The sequence below is a fragment of the Somniosus microcephalus genome, chromosome 8 (genome assembly GCF_052327205.1).
Source record: "Somniosus microcephalus isolate GS21.2 chromosome 8, FLI_Smic_1.0, whole genome shotgun sequence".
Lineage (NCBI taxonomy): Eukaryota > Metazoa > Chordata > Chondrichthyes > Squaliformes > Somniosidae > Somniosus > Somniosus microcephalus.
In genome coordinates, this window is record NC_140994.1 from 93039205 (window position 1) to 93054242 (window position 15038).

General features: G+C 46.3%; 1 protein-coding gene across 5 annotated transcripts in view; it reads left to right on the top strand.

The window, feature by feature from the left end:
• Positions 1-3081: 3081 nt before the first annotated feature.
• mypn (myopalladin) overlaps positions 3082-15038 on the top strand; it is an 828299-nt gene continuing 816342 nt past the window's right edge. For 2 of the 5 annotated variants that reach the window (XR_015079259.1, XR_015079260.1), the window contains exon 1: positions 3082-3197. The gene's annotated coding sequence lies outside the window, so the exon portion shown is untranslated. Of the gene's footprint in view, positions 3274-3995; positions 4102-15038 lie in introns of those variants that run through there. The other 3 variants (XM_085994999.1, XM_085994998.1, XM_085995000.1) reach the window with 3 other exon arrangements.

The following is a 15038-nucleotide window of genomic DNA, read 5'->3' on the forward strand; positions in this document are numbered from 1 at the left end:
AGTTGTGATAACCTGTCTTGGATCCAACAGAAGGTTTTGTGGAGATAAATGTTTATATAAATTAAAGTCCATCCTTATTGGTGGTGCATTGGCTTTAGAGCAAATAATTTTCCACAGATCAAAACTACAAGAGGTGACTTAATTCTACGTTAAAATAGTTTGGTAGTGAAGTATTCATCCAATACCATCCTTTTTAAAAAAACAACTTCTATTTGAAACAAAATTGTTTCAACAATTATCTCTAGATTTCATAAGTTATGAGGCCAGCCCATTGGTGTAAATATTTTTCATACCTCTATATGATAATATTAATCTATATTTGTATGAAATTTTAAATCATAATATGAAAGAGCATAAGAATGAATGCAATCCCTCTACAGATCATACACAATCTGCTATAATATGCTTATGGGCCCTACCCACTTGATCTCTTAAGTAAGTGGAATAGAGTCCATGATAGTAGGGTGAACATATTTTATAAATCAAATCCGGGGACACACAGAGGGTGGGAGCACAGCAAAGTAGCTAGGACAGAAAATGTAGGCAATTTTTTTTAGCACCCTACATTTTAACAGTTGCTCATATACACTGCAAATGCAAAACAAATGTGCATATAATTATCGCGGATGTGACGTCACACTACTGAAGTGCATTCAGACACAGTTTATAAATAATACAATAACGCTGTTCAGGAACGTCAGTTTTTAATACCCACTGTATATACGGCCTATTCAGAAAATCTTTCTTCATATCACTGCCCATGTCATTTACTTTTCACTGATTTGTTAATGATTGTTGTGCTATCTCCGTGTTTAAAGAAAACCGGCATGATGACTTTGTTGTTTCTGCTAGTGGAATACGTGTAGAGATTAACCTCCATCAACCATCACTAGTCTCTGATGGTTTGCCCATGTTCCTATCTTCAGTTTGCACACTGATGACCACAAACTACAACCAAGCAGCATCCATCTGTTAGTTCCAAGCTTTCTGTACACTGACTGACACCCACCTCTACACCGCCTCTCTCAACACTTCCATTGCCTTTGTATTGTCAGATTACTCGTCTGACATCCAATCCTGGATGAGCTAAAAATTGCCACAGTTAAACATTAGGTACGTCTAAGCCATTGTCTAACCCCAAATTCCATTCCTTGGCCATTGATTCCTTCTCTGTTCCCTGGCCACTATCTCAGCTTGAACTAAATGGTTTGCCACTGCAGTGTCCCTGAACTGAACTTTCCTCTCCATCACAAAGACCGTCGACTTCCACCTCCGTAATATTGACCATCTCTGCTCCTGCTTCAGCCTACTTTCCCTCCTATAGCTGAGGGGTTTCAGCTTTCAAGATTTTCTCCAGTGTATGTGTTATGGAAATTCCAATGTGCTCACCAACAACACGTGGAAGGAGCTCACAGACTTGTTTGTCACAAAGATTAAGACCATCTGTTCATCTGCCTCTGCAACACCCACCAACCTCCCTGTCCACCATGCAAAACCTCTCCCAAGGTTCCCCTGTGCCATGAACCCATGTCTTTCTCTAGTTTCTCCCTTACCTCCTGCTCTAATATGTGAATGAGACCCACTTCCTGGCTCACTTGACTCCATTCCCACTAAACTGTTGGCCACTAAGTGTTTATTTCAATATCACTGTCCACAAGCTAAAAACAAAGACCAAAGGACCTAAAAAGTGAATCTGAGCTGTAAAGATTGATTCAATAAGAAAAAAAATCTACATAGGCTAGAAATTTGAAACAAAAACAAACAGCTCAATCAGCATCTATGAAAATAAATAAATTTTTTGGGACCAGAGTTCTTTAGAACTAGAGGTTGAATAAAGCACCTCAATTCATAAAAACACAAGATATCTAAGTACTTAAAAGATACTGGTTAAATAAACTTACTTTCTTAAATTTGGCAAGCTGTCTTTGCTCCATTCTTTCACAAATACACCACCCACTAGCCCTTCTTTCACCAGATAATCCCACCTCTGTCCACACTTTATTCAGCAAATTTATTTATGATGTCGATACAGCTCAATTTCCCCCTACTTTGATTGGTCAGTTCTGCCATCAATCATCAGTCACCCCAGTTTGACGACTTGCACCTGCTAATTATAATGTACTGTTTTTGGATGTGACTAATGGGGTGAAATTTTAAATTTATTTTCCTAAATCTGTAGGCCAGAGTTTTTGTTTATTACTTGCAACTATTTTACATTTAATCACTGAACGTTTTATTCAGGGACTAGTTTCTAAAACTGAGGACTCTTCCGGAGACATTGTTTGCCCGGGGACACAGTACCTAATCCGGGGACTGTCCCCGGAAAATGGGGATGTATGATCACCATTATGATAGGCTTGCACAATTCTTAATGGTGGAGCAAACACATTTGATAGGCAGGATGGCCTTTTCGTATTCTCTGTTTTTTATGTTCTTAATTAATCATTGTTGGTTGATTGCTAATTAAACCATTAAATTTAAAATACAGCTAAAATCTGAGGCACACAGCCTTATTAAAATATTTAAATTACGGACCCACCTGTAGAGAACAAGTTAGTTGCCCACCCGCCAAACGGAAGTAGGCGCATTGGAGGCCGGTTGGGAGTCAGGTTTCCCATTTTTAATTTTTAATCCCCCCTGCCCTTCTCCTGTCCATCCTGGGGGGCTTAAAATTCCCCCCTACATGTATGAAAGCTTGAATGATAAGAGATTAAGAGCTGGGAAATATATTTACTAAATATTTACTCAAAACACTGTAATAATTATGCAAGTTGTATTGGAAACATAGAGAACATGTATAGAACTTCTTTTTACATCTGAAAGTACATCTAAGCAGGAAGACAGTCACACTGCCATCCATACTTGTTCAAATGAGTGATTCCTTGTTTATAAATCATGACTTCACACATTTTCACACCTGCTTTCTGCTACTCTGCTCATTGGTCTCTTTGTTTGTAGTCCATTTGTGTATGATAAGCAACAGTTGTTCAGGACATTGCAGCTCCAAGTGGTGCTCTATTACAAGGTCTGGCATTAGCCTTCTACTGCCTGATGATGACACTGCCTAAAATTAGCTTTCTTGCTGATTTGCAATGATAGCAATAAAAGACCTAACCTGAATGACACATCCTCAGAAAAAGAAATGAAGTGACTGAAAGCAGTATGTTACTTTAACCAGCGATTAACATTTCTTTATGGTAAGCTTTTACCTGATTTGCCACAGTTTACTTATTGAGGATGTCAATTTACTTACAACATCAAAGAAAAACAAAGGTATTTAGAAGCTTGTTCAATGAAATAGAATTAAATCTAGTAATTCATTTTTGGGCATAGCTTCACAATGTTTGTGCTTCATTAGTCAAGTTTATATGGGTAACTATGTGCATTTCTGGACTGTGCTTAATTGTTTTTTGTAGAATATAAACAAATTAGTTCAGTTCTTTGTCATATAGTACTTGTGGTACAGCCAGTCCTTGAATTTACATGAAATTTGGATTGGATGAAATTTGGAGAACAGTAATGCTAAAGAACCATGTTGGAGCCAGATTCTAAAAGGATATCTGCCTTTCATCAGCTTCTTTAGACTTAAACTATTAACCAGACAACCTGGCTGAATGGTGTAACATTCCAGTCGTGTTTTGCTGAATAAGTTAGACAGTGTTTTAAATTTTGATTTTGCTTGAAATAAGATTTCCATTGAACATTATTTTGACTATGATGCTCATACACAGATCAAGGGTTAATTACAAAAATGTTGATAAGCTCCGTGCAGAAATCTTAAAATTATTAATAACATTTCCTGTTTGCGGTGCTGTACTATTTGGTTACTCCGATTAATCAATGTTGCATTATTTTTATGAGCTTTAACTTCTGCTCACTGACATACCTCCCATACCTTTATGTACTGAAGTTGGCGGATTTCTTGGTATTGTTACTTACAGACGAGAGCTATTGGAGGAACACAGCTGATACTGTCCTTCAAAATATAAAACTGGGTTCTTCAGAATCATGTAAATTTTGAGTGCTTGTTGAGGGATGAATAAAAACAGGATAAGTAGTTGTTGCTATAGAGCTCCCCCGGGGTGCTTCACAATGTGATAGGTGAGTGACTTTTAATTTGATTTAACTTACTCTGACAATGTGAATCTATGCAATAGGATAATGTTCATGGTACATCAGCTTTTGAGGTACTATAGTAAGTGAACTTAATTTATTATAAATATGGAAACCATTATTTTCTTTGCTGAGTTGGCATGGTCTGGACAGTTTAATGATGAAATCTTACCAGGTTATACTGAATATATAGGTCTAGAAATTCGATTGAGTAGCACCCATTGTTTGGCCGCTACGGGTACCATATTGGTTCGACAATGGCGTCCAAGCAGCGCGCACAGAATTCTGGTGCAGGCTGCGCTGGATGCCATCTTGGTGAGAGCGGTAGCGTGGTGTGGAAGTGTGTGCCTGAAGTATAGGCAGATCATGATGTCAATCAGTGTGCAATGCTGATTTGATGTCAGCGCTGCCATTTTTGTCCTCAACGCTGGAAGTAACGCCCTGTGTTAACCTCGCACAAGTGTACATGCGTTCAGCAGCTGCAAGGACCCCTTGCCAGCAATATTTAACTACTCTCAGGTCAGTTGCTGATTAATTTCTACTGGCTCTGTGTAAGTTTGAGGAAGTGTTTGGAGCTTTCTAGAATTGTTTAAAGTTGGTGAGGTGACAGGGAGTGGTACTGCAAGTGGAGAAGGCCTTGCTTCTGACTTCAAGGGTTCTGGTCAGGCCACTTGCTCCCAGTCATGGGTGCTCTGGATATCATCCCCCTTGGCCTGCAGCATGACAGGGAGATGGAGCAGAGGCAGCAAAGAAGAGGACAAGCTGCTTGCAGAGGGAGGAGGAGGAGGGGAAGAGAAGGGCTCTCAGCAGAAGGCCTTACCCACCTAGGATCTCCCGAGAGCAAATCTCTTACCTCATCCTGAGCCAGTAGCAGTGTGTGAGGCGTCTGCGCTTTACGAAGGAGGTGCTCACAGAATTCTGCCACTTCTTGCAACCAGACTTGCAGCCACACACCAGGGCAAGGACAGTGCTGCCAGTGACTGTGAAGGTGACTGGATCCTTCCACACGACATCTGTAACATCTCACAGTTTGCCACCCACTGCTGCATAAGAGAGGTGACAGAAGCTCTTTATTCCAGGAGAGGGAACTTCATTGTCTTCTCTCTGACCAGCAAAAAGCAAACGGAGCATGCACGAGGCTTTGCCAGGATATCGGGCTTCCCCATGGGGCAGAGCACAATCGATTGAATGCATGTGGCTCTACGGGCGCCGCTTCTAAATGCTGAAATGTACCGCAACAGCAAAGGTTTCCACTTGTTGAGTGTACACTTGGGGTGCGACCATGCTCAGCACAACATGATGGCACAGTATACTGGCAGCAGTCATGATGCTTTTATTCTGCACCAGTCCGCTGTTTCCTCAGTGTTTGAGCCACAAAGGCAAACCAGAGGGTGGCTACTGGGTGACAAGGACTATTCCTTGACCACCTGGCTCATGACTCCTCTCCGCAACCCAACCACACATCGTCAGCATGTGTACAATGAGAGCCATGCTGCCAACATCATAGAGCTGACCATTGGGGTGCTGAAGCAATGGTTCTGCTGCCTGGACTGCTCTGGAGAAGCCCTACAGTACTCACCAGAGCGTGTATCCCGATTTGTGGTCTTCTATATCCTCCACAACCTGGCTATCATGAGGGCACAGCTATTGCCACCAGGGATATGGCCAACAGCTCAGGAGCAGGAGGAGGAGGAAGCGGAAGAGGAGGAAGAGGAGGAAGCGGAAGCAAAGTGGCAACCCAGACAGCCCCTTTCTGGCTGGGATATCCAGGATTGAATCATCTGCCTGCGGTGCTGGTGAACGCAACCCCAATTCCCCATTCAACATTAGTCCCACACCTTACCATCCCTCTGTTACTAATCATCACAGCGTCCTCTTGGCCACAATGCTGAAATAAAAGCCACCACAAAGCAAATATTCCAATCCAACTTTATACATCTATGCATCCAATATTGCATCAAAAAAATCAACTAATCACCCTTGTGGATTCCCTTAGTGCCTGTCTTGCGTGTGCCTTTGTCCTAGTGCTCCTATGCAGTGCTACCCCAGAGGCTGCAGCATGGCTGGTGAAAGGTTGCTGACTTTTAGTGGGGGAGAATGCAGATGCTTGCAGGACGACCTCAAGGAGCTCTGGGCCTAGTAGGCCCGACTTCAGTCTACTAAATCTCTCCTCATAGAACAGCCCTGTCATCCCAGAAATCAATCCACTGAATCTTCGTTGCAACCCCTCTAAGGCAAGTATATCCTTCCTTAGGTACGGAGGCCAAAACTGTACACAGTACTCCAGGTGTGGTCTCACCAAAGCCCTGTATAATTGCAGCAAGACTTCCTTACTCTTATACTGCAACCCCCTTGCAATAAAGGCTAACATACCCATTAGCGCCTTAAGAGGGCGATAAATGGGGTGCGATGCGGCTAGCGCCCGGGCGCGGCGAGACTTGCGCCTCTCGCGAAATTGAGCGGACATTTAGCAGCGGCGCTAAACCGCAACGCCCGCTCAGCTGCGCGCGCAGATCCTGACGTCATTTCATGGTGCAACGCCCTTGGGGCGCCCCGATCCGGAACTTCAGTGGCGCCCCCCTCCTTTCCGCCTGGCGCTCCCAACGACTGGTTGACTGAAACGGTTCCCAGTTGCTGTGGGGCTGGGGGGGTGCTATTTAAAGGGGGCTCTTCCTGGCTTCTTTGTGGTAGCCATTTTTGGACCACTCCTTCTGTGAGAGAGAGAGAGATTTGCAGAGAGACAAAGGGAGAGAGCTTTCTGCATTGAGTCAGCGCTCGCACAGGTACTTCTGGCTTCGGCCCAGATCTTTGTAGTTGGTTTGATTTTTCACTGGCATAACCTTGAGTGGCCACATACTATGGGGGCTGCAATGGGTGGAAACGTTGGGTTTCTCCATTGCATTGAGAGGGCTCAGAGACGCTGAGAGAGAGTGCCAATCATGGCCAGATGGAGGCGGGCCAACAGGCGTCGGCACAGGAGGCCTTTCCCTCCCAGGGTATTCCACCAACAGTTCTCATACCTCAACATGTCTGATGAGCAGTGTTTCCAGAGGCTTCGATTCAGCAGGGAGGTGGTCACTGAGCTCTGCCACCTGCTTCAGCCAGATCTGCAGCCTCAACTGGGGAGCAAGACGTCTCTGTTGGTGGCAGTGAAGGTGACAGTGGCTCTCAACTTCTATGCCACCGGCTCCTTCTAATCCGCTTCTGGGGACATTGCCAATGTCTCCCAGTTCGCGGTGCATTGCTGCATCTGCCAAGTCACGCATGCCCTCTTTAAAAGGAGATGTCAGTACATTTCCTTCCCCATGACCCTGGACAAGCAGCAAGAGCGCGCAATGGGATTTGCAAGAATAGCGGGCTTCCCCATGGTCCAGGGCGCCTTTGACTGCGCGCATGTGGCTTTGCGGATGCCGCAAGAAAATGCCGAGGATTACCGCAACCGGAAGGGGTTCCATTCGTTGAACGTCCAGTTGGTGTGTGACCACAGACAGCTGATACTAGCTGTCAATGCCTGCTTTCCAGGCAGCAGCCACGACGCCTTCATCCTGCGCTAGACTTCTGTGGCAGACCTTTTCGAAGCCCCGGCTCACCCAGGAGGCTGGCTTCTCGGGGACAAGGGCTATCCTCTGTGCACTTGGCTGATGACCCCGCTCTGTGCGCCCAGCACCCCTGCTGAAGAACGATACAATGAGAGCCATCAAGCGACCAGGAACATCATTGAGCACACAATCGGCGTGCTAAAGCAACGGTTCCGCTGTCTGGACCATTCCGGGGGAGCCCTTCAGTACTCACCTGAGCGAGTCTCCCATTTCGTTGTAGTGTGCTGCATGCTGCATAACCTGGCAATCCTCAGGACTCAGCCACTGCCACCAGACATTGGAGCACCAGCAGAGGAGGAGGAGGAGCACCAGGACGGGAGGGAGGCACAAAGTGCGAGGGCCGTCCGTCAGCAGCTTATTGCAAGTTTGTTCTAGGCCCCCTCTGAGGGAATGGCTTGTGCCATTGAAAGAACATGAATGGAACCGTTCCGCAACCCCTGAGCCAGTCAAGGCAACAAATAGTTCAAAGAGTAAACATGCACATTTTGAATAAAGACAGTTCTTTATTTAACAAACTGTGTGCCCTTCCCGCATGACAAAGTAATAGAGAGAAACCCCAAAAAAAGCAGTCAGACACATAACTGGCTCTCACAACCTGGAGACAAGGAACAAAAGAGTAAACAAAAAATGACCACGATCCTCGGCCTTCACTAAAAAAATTACCAGCATTTTGCCACACCTCCTACTTTTTGCCCTTCGAGGGTGATCTGCTTCGCTTGCGAGATTGGCCCCTTCCCACCCTGCAGCTCCTCCGCAATGGGACCCCAGTGGCTGCAGCAAGGCTGGGGGAAGGCTGCTGAGTGTCAGAAACTGAGTCGGCAGATGCCCTTGAGGTACGGCCTGGACCAGCTGTGGGCCTGGAGAGCCCGGCTGCTGACTGCTCCAATGCTGCATGGGCGGCAGCAGTCTGTCCTACAGGTGGTGGCAGCTGCAGTGGAGAAGTGACAGTGTTGGCAGCAGGAATGCTGCCATCCTGACAGAGGACAGCCACTCCCTGGTCGGACGACACACTGGCACTCCCACGGGGCAGCACTGCAGCATGCGGGGCAATCTGCTGAAGCACAGACTGCTGGCCTGCTGCAGCGCGGCGAGGGCCCCGGTGATTCGTGCCCGATCCAGCGAGGGTGGCAGCAGTCAGTGCTCGTGTGGCCTCAATCTGCGTCTGCATCAGACCAGCTACTGGCTGCATTGCACCACTAAGCACTTGCGTGGAAGCCGCCTGTGCTGCCTGTGCTGCACCGAAGTCCCGCAGACTCCTTGCCAGTGCTGCACTGAAGTCCTGGACACTCCTTGGCAGTGACTCAATGGATTCGGGCATCCTTCCTATTAAATCCGTGTGTTAATGGAGACACGGAATGCAGGAGTTGGTTTAACAAGTCTTTACTGAATGGAGACAATCTGGAAACTGAAACTACAGAAGCCTACCAGGGCCTTTTATACAGGGATGGTCACTGCCGGTACTGCAGTCTGAGACCAGTTATTCCCTTAAAGGGACATACACAACAATTCCTCCCCTTTTAGATAAACAGTACATAACATTCATTTAACAACTAAATAATAACTAATTACAATTACAATTACGGTTGCTAGATACATTGGTTGAAGTTAAGCAATTATAAGTTCAGTCTTTGAGGAGGCTTCCTGATTCTGTCTGGATAACGCCTCTTTGGGATATCAGGTTCTTCTGGCAAGGTTGAGTCGGGATCAATGTCGTTGTTTGGTTCGTCTGCTTCCAATATCACCGATTCTGTGGTAGATGCAATTGGTACTTCGGTTTCATCGCCAGGTGTATCAGATCGTGGTGTGGAGTTGACGTTTTCCAGTGACTCTAGAATCTGGTCAGCATAGCGTCTTACAATGCTCTCTCCAACGTCCACGGTATACATTAGAGGTCCTTGCCATGTACAGATCGTTCCTGGCTGCCATTTCTCTGTGCGGTAGTCCCGGGCCAAAACTGGTTGACCTATCTTAAAACTCCTGGTCGGCCTTTCATTCATATTCTGAAACTGCCTGTTCTCCACATCTCTTCTGACGTTTGGCTTAACCAAATCCAAGCGGCATCGTAGTCTTCGATTGAAGAACATCATGGCTGGAGTTTGGTTGGTAACCGCATGTGTCGCATTCCGGTAGGCAAACAAGAAGTTATCCACCTTGTGTTGTAAGGGTATATCTTCATTACACATTGCCTTGATAGCCTTCTTGAATGTTTGAACAAACCTCTCGGCCAATCCATTAGTGGCTGGATGATATGGGGCGGATGTGTAATGCTTAACACCATTGTTCTTTAAGAACCTCCGGAACTCTTCAGACACAAACTGTGGTCCATTGTCAGAGCAAATCTGTTCAGGCAGCCCATTCCTGGCGAATATGGTTCGTAAGACTGTGATAGTTTTTTCTGTGGTGGCTGAGGAAATTTTTATTACCTCTGGCCACTTTGAATGTGCATCCACCGCAATTAAAAACATCGAGTCCATGAAGGGACCAGCAAAATCAATGTGCACCCTTTGCCATGGAGATGAGGGCCACTCCCATGGATGTAGAGGGGCTTGTGGTGGGGCGTTTTGGACCTTCTGGCATCCTGTACAGCTCTTGGTCATCTCTTCGATTTCTCTATCGATTCCCGGCCACCACACAAATGCTCTGGCTAAGTTCTTCATTTTTACCTCTCCCAGATGACCCTCATGAAGCTCATTGAGCACTTTATCCTTCAATTTGGGTGGAATTACTACTCTGGATCCACACATCAAGGTTCCTCTGCACACTGACAGCTGTTCTCTTCTCGGCGAGAATGCTGGCAACAGTGGTTCGCCATGTGCTGGCCATCCCTTCACCGTTAAATCATAGACCCAGGAGAGTGTCGGGTCATTTCGTGTTTCCATTTCTATGTTTGCATTCGTCACAGGGAGACATTTGACAGCAGTCGAGTGGAATAACTCCACTGGATCCACTGCCAGTTCTTCTTCCACCGTCGACAACGGTAGGCGCGACAATCCATCAGCATTCCCATGCTGTTTAGTTCCTTTGTACTCGATGTCATATTGGTGTGCCCCTAGGAAAAGGGACCACCTCTGTAGCCGTTGTGCCGTCATTATCGGTACGCCCTTTTGAGGGTTGAAAATGGAGACGAGAGGTTGATGATCAGTTAGTAGAGTAAATTTCTGACCGTGCAGGTAGTGATTGAACTTCTTCACCCCCCACACCAGGCTGAGGGCCTCTCTGTCAATCTGGGCGTAGTTACGCTCGGCTGAAGTTAACGAGCGTGACGCAAAAGCTATCGGCCTCTCAGTACCATCAAGGAATTTATGTGACAGTACCGCCCCAACACCGTAGGGAGACGCATCACACGCCAGTCTTATCGGTAGTGATGGGTTGTAGTGAGCCAATACTTCTCTTGAAGTGATTCGGTCCTTACTCTTCTGAAAGGCCCGCTTACATTCATTGCTCCATTTCCATGCTACTCCTGTTCGTAGTAGGGCGTTCAGTGGATGCAGAATTGTGGACAAATTCGGCAAAAACTTATGGTAGTTGTGATAAAAATGCTAACTTCCGGGAAGTTATGTCATCACTTCCTGTGAACTATGAACTATGAACTATGAACTGTGTACATACCTCACTTCCTGTCATATGTCACTTCCTGTTGGACTGGTATAAATACTGGTCTGTTCAGTATTGTAAGAGGCTTCTACCAGAGGCATGGTAAAGACCTCTCTTGTGTATATAGTGTGTTTATAAGTTACTTAAAGCTTACTTTAAAGTTACTTGATGGTAAGTCTCCTTTTTCTTACATCAATTTAAGTAACTTAGTATTTACACTGACAAATACTAGACCTTCAGACAAACTCGGAAGTTAAGGATCCAGGGAACCACCCATCATGGAGAAAATCCTTAGACCTATTCGTCTGGACTTGGACCCGAATACACCAGCAGCTGGCAGGGTATGGAAGCATTGGTATCGTACTTTTGAGAATTTTCTGGATGAATGTAAAGCGGATGCTCCTGCTAAATTGAAGATACTTGTCAATTATGTGACCCCAAAAGTGTTCGAATATGTTGATGACTGGGATAATTACGAAGAGGTGATTCGGGCACTTAAGAAACTGTATGCGAAGACCCCAAATGAGGTCTATGCTAGACATCTACTGGCCACAGCCCGACAAGGGCCAGGGGAATCAATTGACGAATTCCTGCAAGAACTTCGCAGGCTCAGCGTAGATTGTAACTTTCAGGCAGCCTCAGCTGAGCTGTACCGCCAAGAAATGATTCGTGATGCTTTCATCTGCGGGATTGCCTCTCCATTTATACGCCAGCGTCTACTAGAAAGTAAAACACTTGAGCTACAAAAAGCTTTTGACCTAGCTTGTTCACTGGATTTGGCAAAGAGAAATGCAGACCTCTATCAGCTGCCCAGATCTCGATCTGCTGCTGTAGCTGCAACCAGACAATTCAAGCGGTCTCAGGTGAACCCTATCATGGGGGAATCTAATTCTGATAATTCTGATGAAGAAGAGGAGGACGACCCCACTTTAGCAGCCTCTTGGCAATCTAGGAAGGAATGCTTCTTTTGTGGAGATGCTTTTCACCCTAGGAAAACCTGCCCTGCTCGCAATGCAATCTGCAGTTATTGCGGGGAAAAAAGGACACTTTGCTAAAGTTTGCCTATCAAGGGCCTCTACGAGGGCCAATCCAGCTAAGACCTACCGAACTGCCCCAATTAGGGCCTATCAAGATGCTCCAGCTAGGACCTATCTGTTGTGTATGTAACCGTTTACCTTTAAGGGAACTATAGAATGTAACCGTTCGCCTTTAAGAGCACTACTTTAGGGTGGCACTATTTATTGGCTCATGTATACTGTAATACCGATAGTGACCACACCAGTATATAAGGGTTGGAATACGTTAACTAGGGCAGAAATCGCCCAGACCTCTGAATAGTAAAGACCTGTTTTGTTTGTACTTCTAAAGTCTCTGAAGTTATTTACTGCACAACCTACAGACTTTACAGTGGCGACGAGTGCGATCGTACCCTGCGGCAAGACTAACCAGTAGCAGAGAGCTTCAAAAAGAAAACACGAGGCTCCGTCTACTAAAAGTATAGTACTTACTGGAAGCTGGAAGATTAACAGCAAAGCTGCGGCAGCAACAGGCACAGATTACCCTGCTACCACATCTTGAGCGAGCCAATCAGCCTAAAACAAGGCGGCCGAAGAGACTGTGAGTAGGAAAAAAAATTAAGACAAATAAATTTAAAAAAACGGGGTAGAAGTATTTGGAGGAGAAGGGCAAAGCATTCGGGTCCAATGGCGTCGGGTGACAGCCGGACCGCGGGCAGTGTGAGAAGCCGTGCAGCAACCGCTGCCACGAAGCGCTGAGCCTGCGAGTAGGCGCGGGAGTGTCAGAGCCGAGAACCGCGCGAGCGGGGGAGCCAGAGCCGAGCGGGAGGCGTTGCAAGCCAGCGATCGCATCTCCAGATAAGGGCCGAGAGCCGGAGAGCGATCGCATCTGCAGATAAGGGCCGGCAGCCGCTTCGCGATCCAGCGATCGCATTATAGATAAGGGCCGCACTCGGGCTGACAGACGGCGTCGGGGGACCGGGTGAAGACCGCCAAGCACGGGAAAACCGCCATTGAAGTGGGCGGGGAGAGCGAGAAGCGCGGGAAAGCCGCCATTTTCGCGGGGAAACCGCTGAAGAAGAAGAAGACGGAAGTGGGAAACCGCCATCTTGGAAATTATTAAGAATTTTCAAAAATTAATAATAAGTAAAGAAATACTTGTGTTGTACTCGAGAAGAGAAGAAGATGCCTAAACGAGGTAATATCACCAAATGCTATCGTTGTGGGAAGTCAACACACGACCAAAAGCAATGCTGGGGTAAAAACCAGGAATGCTGGAAATGTGGCAAGATCGGGCACATAGCTAAAGTGTGCCAGTCAGGAACGACGTGCAACAATAATGAGTCCTCACAAAAATGGGACAGAAAGGTACATGACGCAAATAGGAAGAGTCTGAAGGAACAGAAGTCGGACACACACGCCAAAGGCAGAGGACTGGACGGTCTAAGAATTCACAACGTGAGCAATGAAGCCGACCGTCAAACTATTTGGATAACGCTACCGATTGAAAAGGTCCCAGTAAAAATGGAAGTGGACACCGGATCGGCGTTGACGGTCATGAATAAGCATGACTATCAAAAGTTTTTCAAGCATATTCCACTACGGGATGCGGATCTGATACTGAAGACATACACGGGGCAAAAAGTATTCCCCATCGGGAAGATAGAGGTCAAGGTGAAATACAAAGATAAAGTTCACCACCGGTTGGAGCTGTATGTGTTGTCTGAGGGAGGCCCACCACTTCTGGGACGGGAGTGGATCCGGAAAATAAAGATGGATTGGCATGCACTAAACACCATGACAGTGGAGCCCGAAAAAGAGGACGTCAAACCTGAACGGTTGGCCAGAATATTAGACGAAGCTAAAGAGGTATTCCAGCAAGGACTGGGAAAGCTACGAGGTATTAAAGCAAAGGTCAAGATTGCAGAACATGCAAGCCCAAAGTTTTGTAAGGCCAGGTCGGTACCGTATGCAATACGACCAGCAGTGGAGGCAGAACTAGAAGAACTTGAACGATCAGGGGTTCTGTCAAAAGTAGACCACAGTGAGTGGGCCACGGCCATTGTACCCGTCATGAAATCCTCACCAAGTAGTAAGCCAGGGGGACCGGGGAAGGTCCGTATCTGCGGGGATTTCAAGATCACAGTGAACCCGGTGCTTCAGTCGGTACAATACCCGCTGCCAAGGACTAAAGATATTTTCGCTTCGTTGGCTGGAGGAAAACACTTCACGAAGATAGACCTAGCTCAGGCATATTTACAGATGGAGGTTGAGGAAGAGTCACGCCAATACCTAACTATCAATACCCACAGAGGGTTGTACCGTTATAACAGACTGGTCTTTGGAGTGGCTTCGGCACCAGCAATTTGGCAGAGGGCCATGGAACAGGTGTTACAAGGAATTCCAAGCACGCAGTGCTATTTGGATGATATCCTAATCACGGGAATGGATGAAGAGGAACACCTCACGAATTTGAAACTGGTACTCACCAGGTTAAAGGAGTATGGCCTTAGGGTTAACCGCAATAAGTGTGAGTTTTTCCAAAAACGAATCTCATACTGCGGTCATATCATTGACCGCGAGGGACTACATAAATCACCGGAGAAGATAGAAGCAGTCATGAAGGCTCCCGCTCCAGGGAACGTGTCACAGTTAAGATCATTCTTGGGGTTAATCAATTACTACCACAAGTTCCTATCAAATTTGTCCACGGTGC